At 38.7% G+C, this 12,371-nt stretch overlaps 1 non-coding gene across 1 annotated transcript; it reads left to right on the forward strand.

The window, feature by feature from the left end:
- The first annotated feature begins 8,156 nt into the window (after window positions 1-8,156).
- On the forward strand, window positions 8,157-8,293 carry LOC111754333 (small nucleolar RNA SNORA2/SNORA34 family). The gene has a single exon (XR_002789036.1). It is a non-coding gene; the product is annotated as a small nucleolar RNA SNORA2/SNORA34 family (small nucleolar RNA).
- Window positions 8,294-12,371: the final 4,078 nt, after the last annotated feature.

The following is a 12,371-nucleotide window of genomic DNA, read 5'->3' on the forward strand; positions in this document are numbered from 1 at the left end:
GAACTGACTATTTTGCCCAGGCTAGACTCAAACTCATACTGATCCACCTGCTTCAGCCTCGTGAGTGCTGGAATTAGATACGCACCACCATACCCAGTCACCCCACAATACTTTTAAAAATAGACATTAAGAAGATGGTTCTTAATATTATATGAAAATGCAAAGAACCTAAAATAGCTAGAACAATTCTGAAAAAGGAAAAAAATAGAAGCCTTGAACTTCCTGACTTTGTGAGTTAATATAAACCTATATTAATCAAGGCCAGTACGGAGCTGTTGTTATAAGCACAGGGTTGAATTGAATAGTTTTAGAAATTTTATTTATCTTTAGAAATTTTATTTATTTATTTTTAGAAATTTTATATATAATTGCTTTGATTTTCAAAGGCCCAAAGTAAATCAATAGAAAAAATAGTCTTTTAAGTAAATTAGGAGGAAATTTAATTTCAGAGTTGAGGCAGGAATAGTAAAAGGAGCTTATGCTAGCCAAAATATCATGTATTTAGGAAAAGGTGGAGACCGCTGTCTTCCTTCTGGATGTATCACACTCTGTCTCCTGACATCAAAGCATCTCTGCTGTTTTCTCCGAGGTCCTCAGAGTCTTTTGAGAATAAACTCTTGAATGGAGGGAAGCTTTCTCCATAGAGCGCAGGTATGGGCCATGTGGTGTACTGAGGGACCAAGACAAACTCGCTGGGTATCTCCTAACTCTATTTTAACGCCTTCATGCCCTTTTTGCATAGCTGTTTAAGCAGTGCTAGCTTTTGTGATAAGAGGCATTTAGTATAAAAATTTTTTTATTTAAAGAGAAAAAACAAAGGACATAAAAAACAAAGCAGTAAAAAGGTACAAGTAATACAGAATTTTAGAAAAAAAATATACAGTAAGAAATCACTAGTTAATAGGTTACATATTGTCTTCCTAGAGACAGTTGTCCAAATTGTAAAATTAAAGCATATAAAGTGGACATTCATACAGTGATATTGGAGACAGTTCTGTTCAATGATCCAACAAAAGCTCAGTAATATGGTTTTCTATCCTACACATTCAAACATACCTGCAGTTATATCCCTTAGTCCACCTTCCTTTCCTCTCTCTTTTACAATAACAATTACACTTTTGGGGTTTTATTACTCCCACAGTTCTTATTACTTTTTTTGAAGAGAATAAAACCAAACGTGACTAAGCAAAACAGAGTCAGTTAGAACAGAAAGGTGGGCATAGTACGTGATGCAAAAATAGAATACCAGGTGATCAAAAGTGGTTACCATTGTGCCTCTTGCTATTTTTAAATTGAGTTGCCTATATCATCAGGTATTACAGAATTGATCAAAACAGTACAGAACAAGACCAATAAAACCTACAGTGGAGACCTTACAGGACTTCAAAAAAAGATAATAGTCAAACCATAATGGGCATCATAGTATATCTTATTGCCTTCAAAGTGGTTGCCTATACCCTCAAGCTTGATACTATCAAACAAAATAGAATATAGAATAATCAGACAGAACAAGATGGGGAGAGCAATACTGGGGTTCAAATCAGGTGAATAGGAAAACAAAAAAGTTACTATAATATGTCCCGCTATTTTTTAATTTAGTTTTCCCTTAATTAAAAAAAATGAGAGAAAATAGATTAATTTAAAAAAGGAGGGGAGATTGAGATAAAAGAGGACATTGTAACAGAACAACGCAGGTCAGAACTGAACAATTTAAGCATCATTATGTTTCACCACTAGATAATCTAACATAATAGTAGTCACCATAGTGCCTCTTTCCTTGAATTATTTGAGTGTAACTTCGTATGCTATAGCATCAAGCATATCAAGGCAGTGTGAAGCCATTCAAGAGAATGAAAGAATCACAGGGTATTTAGAACCAGCTAAAAGAAAACGAACAACGGTTTCTATATTATCTCTTTGCCTATAAAAAATTTTGTTTATACTATAGCATATAGTGAAATATAGTAAGATACAACATGTTAAAACCAGTGGAAACAGATGTACCACAGCTTGATGGGACTTCAAAACAAGATGATATTAAATCAGCACTAGCTTTTATGTAGTGTTGTTTTCTTCAAAATAGCTATTCGTACTATCACAGATACTAAAATCGAACAACCCAGGTTAACATCATTGCAATTAATGAGTGAAAACATTATATGGCTTCAAACCAATATGACTGGGAATCATGATTACCACATACTTTTATGTATTCTTATAATTTCTTACACTAGGGAAATTATTCAGTATTTATACATGCGAGTTTGATTTATTTCACTTATGGTCTCAAGCTGTATCCATTTATTTATAAATGTCTCAATGTGATCATTCTTTATAGCTGAGTAGTATTCCATTGTATAAAAATATCACAGCTTCATGAAGCATACGAAGTTACACTCAAATAATTCAAGGAAAGAGGCACTATGGCAACTACTATTATGTTAGATTATCTGGTGGTGAAACACAATTTGCCATTGTAAGCATTGTTAAGTGCGTAGTTCTGTAGCATTAAGTACATTTGCATTGTTGTGCTACCATCATCATCATTCATTTCCAAAACTGTTTTCATCTATTTTCAACTAATGCCCATCAAACTGCAATGGCAAGCAGACACACTGAAACAATACCCAGGATTTATAGGCAGATGAATTTATGTCAACAGGCATTGTCTGGGATCATTTCCAGAATATCAAATCCTGATCTTTGATGATCTATATTGGATAAATAAGCAAGAAGTACAGAGGCAGGATGGCTTATTGATCAAGGATTAGTTTATATAGTGTGCATCATAGCGATCAGCTATACATCACAGTGACCAGCTTATTTCCAAGAAACAAAAGCAACTGGGTCTGGAACAGGAACCAGTACCTGGACAACTAAAACACTGAAGTATACTGGCTGGTGGAGGATGGTTTCTATTACATTTTCCCCTTCTTTTAGATCTAGTTTCTTTTCTTTTTTTCTTTTTTTTTTTTTTTTTTTATCGGCACCAGGTATCGAACTCACAACCACATGCTTGCAAGGCAGGTGCTTATGCCGCTGAGCTAAATCCCCAGCCCCTACATTTCCCCCTTCTTTTAGTTTCCCTGGAAAATCTTTGCTGAGCATATGTGATTTTCTGAGAGAAGGTCCAACTATAATTTTGGCCTGTCTGTTCCGTAACATTACTCTGGAAACATAGTGAAGAAGTTAATGTGATCTAGGAGACTGTCCAATGTGTCGTGGACACTCAACAAATCTTGATTGATTGTTCTATTCTCTTGGGGCAACCATTCATAGAGTTTAACACACATTAAAAAAATTCAAAATAATTTTTTAAAAAGCTAGCAGGAAGAAAGGACTGGAATAAGCAGCCTGAAAAGACAAAAATTAGGGGAAACAGGTATGGAGCGATCCTGTGAACTGTGCCCTCAGACTTCAATTGTGCATGGACTGGTCCGCGTGCATTATCTCTTTGGAGTGAGCCTTGGAGAAGCTTCCAAACAGATTTTTTAGCTGATCTAAGGCTGAAACTTGTAGAGATATTAATATGTACCTGGGTTATGTGTGTGTAAAGGAATGTCTACAAATATAGCTGGTCTTTTAACTGGTTACAAGTTGTTTCTGTAGGATTATGTTGTATTTCTGTGTAATCTTTAAATGGGGAGAGTCCACTATAACGCAGGAGGTCAGGGCCAGTGACATAGATGTTGAAGCCTGAGCTGGCTGCAGGGGTACAGGTGTCAAAACTGTGGCTTGAGGTTGCAGAACGAATGGCAGGGCTAGGTCTGGCTCTGATCTTCTGGGGATACCAGGTTAAGTTTTTCCAGCTGGGGTTGATGTATGTCAGTTGGATCCCTGGAGGGGGCTTAAGCCTCTGGATCACATTATTTTACATTGTAAGTGGCAGGTTTCCAAATGGCAGTTTGCTGTGAAGATCAACCTTGCAGGAGTGTTTTGGTCAAAATAGTTTTGTCCAAGGTGACCACAGCATATCTAGACTGTCAGACTTCATTTTTAATAAAGCTGCTTTTATCCATAAACAGGGTATATTCAGCATCTGTCAGAGGTCCATTTTTTTCAAACAGTTCATCCTCATACAGCATGTGGCAGTTGAAAAATTAGTCTTGGTCTAAGGTAAGCTTGTCAAATTTTTTATCAGAAGGACTGTGACTGTTAGAGCATGAAGACAGAGAAGTGAGGCAGCCCTTAGGAGCCACTGGGTGCTTCCAAGGATTGACAGTCTGAGTAAGCATATAGAAACCAGCAACTCCAAGAAATTTGTGGGGATTTTGTAATCAATTTCTGCCAGATATTGTAGCAGAGCTTTTGTGTCTTTCCAGCAGGTAGCTTGGGTGTCATTCTGGGAAACTAGTGAAGTCAGCTGTGAGGGTTTCTCAAAAAAGGGTAAACAAAGTTTTTGAACCTCTGAGAGGTTGAGTCCAGGTCAGTTGCAAAGAGGGACTGGCTGACAGGAGCCAATCAAAAGCACAAAAGAGCATTCTTAGGTCCAGGCAGGTTTACCAGCAGATCGTGGGTAACAGAAGACTGCGGAAACATATATGGAAGGCAGTCATGGCAACATTGGCAGGTTGCAGATCTTGAACTGATTTAACAGTCAAAAGAGGTGTACTGCTTGATGCAGATAGGGGTTGCCTTGGGACAGAGCTCATCACTAATGAGGAATGATTGATAGCAAGCCCCGGGAATGAATCTTTTTTTAAAATTTTTTTAAAAAATATTTTTAAATTTTTTTTTTAAATTTTATTTAAGGAAAAAGAAAAAAAGCAGAAGAAGGGTAGAAGTTATACAGAATTTCAGAAAAAATAAACAGTAGGAAATCACTAGTTAATAGATTATATATTGTCATCTTAGAAATAGTTGTTCAAGTTACAAAATTAAAGCATATAAAGTGGACATTCAAACAGTGAGACTGCAAACAGTTCTGTTCAGTGATCCAACAGAACTCAGTAATATGGTTATCTTATACACTTAAATGTAAATGCAGTTATGTCATTTAGAGCACTTTCTTTTCCCCTCTGTTGTACAATGACAATTACACATTTTGGGCTTTATTACTCCCACAGTTCTTATTACTTTTTTTTGAAGAGAGTAAAACCAAATGTGACATAACAGAACAGAGTCAGTCAAATCAAAAGGATGGACATAATACATAATGCAAAAACAAAATACAAGATGATCAACAGTGGTTACCATAATGCCTCTTGCTATCTTAAAAAGAATTGCCTATATCATCAGTTATAATAAAGTTGAACAAAACAGTAAAGAACAAAACCAAAAAAACCAAAATATTGGAGACATTACAGGTCTTCAAAAGAAGATAATAGTCAACCAGAATGGACATCATAATGAATCTTATTGTCTTCACAGTTGTTGCCTATACTTTTGAACTTGGTACTATCAAGCAAAACAGAATAGAGGAAAATCAGTCAAAACAAGATGGTGAGAGCAATACAGGGTTTCAAATAAAGTTAATAGGAAATCAAAGTGGGTTACTATAATATGTCCTGCTATTTTTATTTATTTTTCCCTTGATTAAAAGGATAAAAATAAAAAAGTAAATAATAAAAAAAGGAGATTGAGATAAAAGAGGGCATAACAACAAAACAGTGCAGGTCAAAACATAACCATTTAAGCAAAATAGTGTTTCACCAATAAAATAATCCTGACATAAAAGTAGTTACCATGGTGTCTCTTTCCTTGAATTCTTTGAGTATAACTTCGTATACTGTAGCATCAAACATATCAAGACAATGTAAAACTGTTCAAGGGAATGACAGTATTACATGGTATTTAGAATCAACTAACAGAAAATGAACAATAGTTTCTGTATAATCTCCTTGTCTATAAAAGTTTTTGTTTATATTATCACCTATAATAAAATCCAGTAAGATACAACATGTTAAGACCGATGGAGACAGAAGAACAAAAGCTTGATGGGACTTCAAAACAAGATGATATCCAAAATAGCTGTTCCTACCATCTAACCTTCTCTGCCTCATTTCTGTTGAGCTCTTTTTCTGTCATTAGTTGTCAGTTTGTCTTCTTCATCTAGCTTCCTGCTCCATTCATTGTGGCCTCTCTACCACTGTTTCTGGAATCTTGGTATTTTTCTTTTTTAGAATATCCCGCAGTATTCTTTGTAGAATTGAACTGGTGGTTGCAAATTCCCCTAGTTCCTCTTCTTCTGGAAGCACCTTGTTTTTCCATCAATTTGTAGGGACAGTTGTACAGAATATATCAATCTTGGCTGGAGGTTATTATCTTTCAAAGCTTGAATTATTTCCCCCCATGCTCTTCATGATTTGATGGCTTGTGCCGAGAAGTCTGCTGTAATTCTGATGGGTGTTCCCTTGTAAGAGATCTGTTTCTTGACTCTGACGGCTTTTAATATTCTGTTCTTATATTGGATTTCTGGAATTTTGATTATTATATGCCTGGGTATAGCTCTGTTTGGGTTGTAGGTGGCTGGAGTCCTGTATGTCTCATACATCTGAGAATCTTTACCTTTTGCTAAATTAGGGAAATTATCCTGGATTATTTCTGTGAATAGCTTTTGTAGTTCATTTGTTTGTGTCCCTACTTCTTCTTTTATGTTCTTAATTCTTAAGTTATAGATCCTCTTATCATCTTCTAGCCTTTGTATTATTGCTGTTTGTTATTTTTAAGAAGTTTTTCATTTCATGCTCCCATCTTACAAATCTGTCCTTAGTTCAGATAATCTATCCTTAGTTTCTTTCAAGCTGTTATGCCAGCTTTCAATAGAGTTTTTAGTATCCTGGTAACCTCTTTGAACCTGCTTCACATATTCTATGTTTTCTCTGTTTTCTCCAACAAACAATTCTCCCCTTTTTTTCTGTTCTTCCATTCCACCATCTGTTTTTTCTTGGGCGGTGCTTAGCATTTCTCTAACTATTCTACTTACATCTTGATTTATTTCATTAAATACTTCACTTTTGCACTTGTCTATGAGGCTCCGGAGATATCACTTTATGTCTATTGGTGCTGTGTCTGATATTGCATGTTTTCTGTCCTCATTCTCCTTTGCATTTACCTTTCCTGGATCAGCGTTCTCAGGATTGGGGACTGAGGACCCTTTTTTGTTGCTCCCTCTTCCCATACTTTTTGTTCCTTCCATACAAGCATATATAGGAGACCCAGGTTTTTTTTTTTTTTTTCTTTGTCAGTTATAGTTTGTTTGAATCTGCTGGCTAGGTGTTCCCACCCAAAGCAGTGTACTAGGGAGACACAGACCTGGGCAGCCTCTGCTGGGCCCCTCCCTCCAGGTCAGTCAATCTACTGAAGGCTTCACTGCTAGGGTGCACCGCCAGGTGCTGGGACCTGGTTTGGACTAGCCTATTGGATCTTAGTCTTCTGCGTCACCCAGGCCAAGCACTCCCCACCAATCCCGCTTGAGAGGGAATATGCAACTAAAGTCACTGCAGTGTTCTGTTCCGGCTAGTCTGCCCGGTCCCAGAATGTCCTCTGTTGGAGACTCCTAGTCTATGGAAGAGTTCCCGTTCCTCTCATTCACTGCAGGTCGATGCAGGGCTCCCTGCCATTCCTGCTCTCAACTCCGTTCACTGATTCCCACTCTCAGAGCTTTCACACGTCTCTCTCCCTGCTGTGCTGATTCAGATGCAGCAGTGGCAGCAGGAAATTCAAATCACAGCTTCCAGTTGTGTGGGTTCCAGCTTCCGTGCTGAGATTTTATCTGTTTCTGTTATAGCACTGGGATTGCATTTCCAGTTGGTTTCTCTCAGCTTAGTTCATTCTTGGGTTGGCAGGGTATATCTCCCTTTGCTTAGGACTCCTCACACCACACCATTCCTGGATTCTAAGCTGGCAATCTCAGAGAGCCTCCATAGCAGCTGTTATCTGTCCGCCATGTTCTCCCGGAAGTCCCAGGAATGAATCTTTTGTCCATATTTCTGGAAATGAGTCTCTCAAAATTTCAGGGTTATGATTATCAGGCATTTCAGGTTAATGTAGGCATGATTTTTCCTCCTGGGGTAAAGTCAGAATCAATGTCAAGTCTGGGATAGCAGACCTAAGTGTGAAGGAGGCTGATCGCATCTCAGGAGAGCACAAATAGGACATTCAAGCACATATAGGAATTCTTATTTGACAAAGTGTCCATCAATCTCACAAGATCTCTGGCCCTGAATCAAATCTGTCAGCTTCCTGATGCTGCTGGTTTCAAGCAGGAGCCTAAAGAGATGTCTTTCTATGGTCTGTTGGCCATTTCAGAACTTGGGCAGTGAATTGGTCAATTTATTAGAAAGAAACAGCTTGAAGCAACCCCCCTGTGCCCCATGAGTGGCTGTGAGCATCGTGGGCTGTGGCAGCCCAGGACGGGAGCCACCAGTATTTACTGGGACCTGCACCATGCTGGGACTTGGAGCACCAGAAAACCAAGCAACCTCTCCCTCTCTGGTGGGTGGCTATGAGCGTGGCAGGCTCTGGTGACCCAGGACAGGAGCCACTGGCGTTTACTGGGACTCACACCATGCTGGGACCTGGAATGCCAGGAAACCAAGCAACCCCTCCACCCCTGCCTGTTTTGTTTTGTTGAACTTCAATATACATGAAAGTATGGACAGTTATTTTGGAGAGAATGAGAGACTCTACAACAGTCATTAGTGACTTCCCTATTGTCTGGTTTTGAAGACCTAAAACACCTTCCCCATTCTGTTTGGATCAGTTTTATCCTATGTTGCTTTGTATGAATTCTCTGTATGTGAAGACATGGAAAACTATTTGGAAGAACACAAGAGGCAATATGATAGATAGTGAAGATCTCAAGTTGTCTAGCTTTGATTATATCTCTTACATTGCTTTCTCATGTCCTATTTTGTTCTGTTTTGTTTTGTTTAATTTTACCCCCTTTAAAATAAAAATAAAAATTAAAAAAATTTTCAAAATTTCACAAGATCTGCTTTGGCAGAATTTTTTTTCAGTAGGGGCTCCAGTGTTTATTGGCTTCTTAACTCCATATTGACATGTTTATTGGCTTAACTCCCTCTTTGACATCTTCCAGGAAAGCTGTGTGGTACTGATCTAAGGCTTCTTGGCTCTCTGTTGCAATACAGTCTCAGTTTGGACATGGTCAGGGGAGGAATGTGTTCACCCAAGCATCAGGATAAACCACAGTAGCAAAGACTTTTGACTTTATCCAGGCTTGGGCCTGTCTAAAATATGGTAATGTTCCTCAGTATTAAACAGAGTTAGAAGGAGTTGTTGACAGTAGAGCTGAGTTATGGTGCAAGGGACAGAACTAGTGGTAGTGGCATCATGGCTTGCTGAGTATCTTGGGACTGATGAATGTAAGGAGGAGGCAGGTCAGACTTGGGGTACTTGGGCAGAACAGGATAAAATTTTCAGGCTTGGGCTGAATCTGAGAGCCACTCAGATGGCCTTGTGGGTTTGTTTTGATGACTAAGATGGCTTTCTTCTTGTGCAAGACACAGGTACAGAGCCAAGGTGGGAGAGTTTTTAACTGCTTCATGGCAATTAGGTCCAAGTGAGCTGACTTTTTATTACAGAATTTTCCCAGTTGAAGGGGTTTATTCAAGCAATTCACATGTAGAGGAAGGCATCTTTTCTGCATTGTTGACAGCATGAACATCTTGCCCAAGGTGACTAACTGTCTGTTAGGCTGATGTGTGAATGGATGCCTGTTTGTGCTTTTCATGACATTTGATAGCAACAGGGGTCGTGGTGAGGTGGCATGGTTGATGTCCAGGCTGAGAGCTGAGTCTTTATAGTTCTGGGAAGAGAGTTTTCAGAACTTTAGAATTGTAGTTATCTGTCTCAAACTGCTTCATGCATCATTTTCCTCTCAAGGAACAGTCAAAGTTGAATGTACAGGGTTAAATCAGAACAAAGTTGACTGGCTTAGTGTGAAGATGTTCTCCCAGGCTATAAGTTTGTGCCTATTAGAAGGGATGAGAGGCAAGAGACCCAGGACTTCTCATCAAGGACTCTCAGGGGCTCAATTTGATAGAGTTCAGTCTGTCCTATATATTCAGACCTGACAGGGCACAACACATTTGTCAGAGCTGACAGGCCAATTTTTCCTCAAAATGTAGAACTCAGAAGGAATTGTTGATAGTCATCTTGGGAGGGCATGAGATGGTGCCATCTGACCAGGATAGGGATGGAGGGAGGGCCTCTGTGGCTGAATGCAGGCAATGGCTAGCTGGAATCAGTTCAATTGGCTGGAAGTACATAAGTAGGGAGTGAGGAGTGAAGTTATAAGTGTTGACAACAACTGTAGTAGCCAATGAGGGTGCCAAGGTGGAATTTTCCTTTTTTTATTTGAGATGCAGAAGTGGTTTGGTCTCATTTTTAACTCTTCAAAAGGCCCTTTTCTTGCATTCAGAGTTGTGGGTTTTAACAAATTAGTTCCCATTTTATTTCTCATGGTGAATGTTGTGTCCCCTCTAATGATGGCATAAGAGACAAAGGGTGGGCGCCTCTCAGAGAGAGACCATTCAGATGCAACTTAGCTAAGGAGGATGCAAGGCTTCCATTATGCCATTTGTCAATTGACACAGAACTGTAAATGAGGGCCCAATCAGCCACTGTGACCAGTGCTTCCCAATCTTGGTGCACAGATAATGCAGCCTATTGCTTACACAGTCTAGTCCACTTACACACACAGTCATTCAGTTAACATTCAGAGGTTAAACATTCCAACACTTTTCCTTTGATGGTGGCCTTAACTAACAAGAGTTGATCAAGCTCTTCTGCTCAAACTGAGCAGGACTGACAAGACTGACTAACTGGAGTACTCCCAGGGGTCTTACTGGAATTAGGCAGGCAGGCAGACAGACAGACAGACATCAGATTGTGTCCTCCCCCCCTTAGGTCTGATGTGAGCTGTTCAAGAGAGAAGGCAGGAATCCTCCTCCAGACCTCTGAGGGGACTCAAGAAATCTCAAGGGCATACCTTCCCATCAGGACCTGGAGAAGTCTTGCTCCATCTGCAAGGGCCACCAAGAGTGACCAAAGAGGTCAGCATGATCAGTCTGCATGGTTGGTGCACCAGATGCAATGACAAGCAGTGACACTGAAATGACATCCAAGATTTGGAGGCAGATTTATTTATGTCAATGGACACTGATTATGATCATTCCCAGAATATCAGGCCTGATCTCTGGTGGTGTTGGGGTTATATTGGATAAACAAGCAAGAAGTGAAAAGGTAGAATGGAATGTCAATTGGGGATTGGTTTATACAATGTGCATCACACTGACCAGCCATTTCTAAGAGACAGATGCAACCAGATATGGAACAGGAACTGTGCAACTAACAAACTGAAGTATACTGGCTGGTGGGGTGGGGCGCATTTTCTGCTACAAAGCACTGACTCCTCATGTCCTCAAAACCCCAGCTCCTGCCAATCATCATTCTATTCTCTATGTGCCAATCTGATTACTCTGGTTATTTCATGTAAGTAGAATAAAACAGCATTTGTCCTTTGACTTATTTCACTGAGGATAATGTCCTAAAGACTTCATTCATGTTGAAGCATCCGTAAGAATTTCCTTCCATTTTAAGGCTGAATAATAGCCTATTCTATGTATATATTTCACATTTTAATTCACTTAGCTATGACTGGACATATGTGTTTCTTCTACCTTTTAGCTATTGTGAATAACCCTGCTGTGAATATGGGTGTTCAAGATTCTGATTTCAATTCCTCCTCTTCCTCCTCTTCCTCTATAGGATTTTTGGTAATCCTATAGATTAAGTCTGGTGCATGCTAGATAAGTGCTTTAGCACTAAACTGTATCCCTAGTATTTGTTAAAAAGAATTGTTGGACTATATGGTAATTATATTCTAATTTTTTTGAGGAGCTACCATATTATTTTCCATAGCAATCTTTCCATACCATCTTCCATTCCCATCAGCAGTGTACAAGGGTCCAAATTCTTATCAATATTTAACATCTTCTGGATTATTTTATTTTTTATATTTTATTTTACTCTCTTTATTGTTAGCAGCCATCCTAATGAGTGTAAGCTGGTATCTCATTGTGATACCTAAGGTTTCGATTTATCTCTTCCTAGTGATTAGGGACAGGGAACATTTTTTCATGTGTTTATTGGTCATTTGTACATCTTCTCTGGAGAAATGTCTGGAAGGGTTCTCTGTCTGTTTTTAATTTGGGTATTTGATTTTTTTATAATTTCATTTTACTATTATCACACAAATAAATGTGTGAATACCTCTTCATTATAAAAATTCACACAATAAGTATGCATATAGGTATTGTAAAAATATCCCATTTTTTCTTTTTTGACCTATTTTTGACCTTTAAATATATTTTTCAGTAGTGTATGTTAGGTTTATAGAATAGTGG

This window comes from Cavia porcellus, unplaced genomic scaffold (genome assembly GCF_034190915.1).
Source record: "Cavia porcellus strain 051 isolate PalLab524CR breed Dunkin Hartley unplaced genomic scaffold, mCavPor4.1 scaffold_1, whole genome shotgun sequence".
In the NCBI taxonomy this organism is placed as follows: domain Eukaryota; kingdom Metazoa; phylum Chordata; class Mammalia; order Rodentia; family Caviidae; genus Cavia; species Cavia porcellus.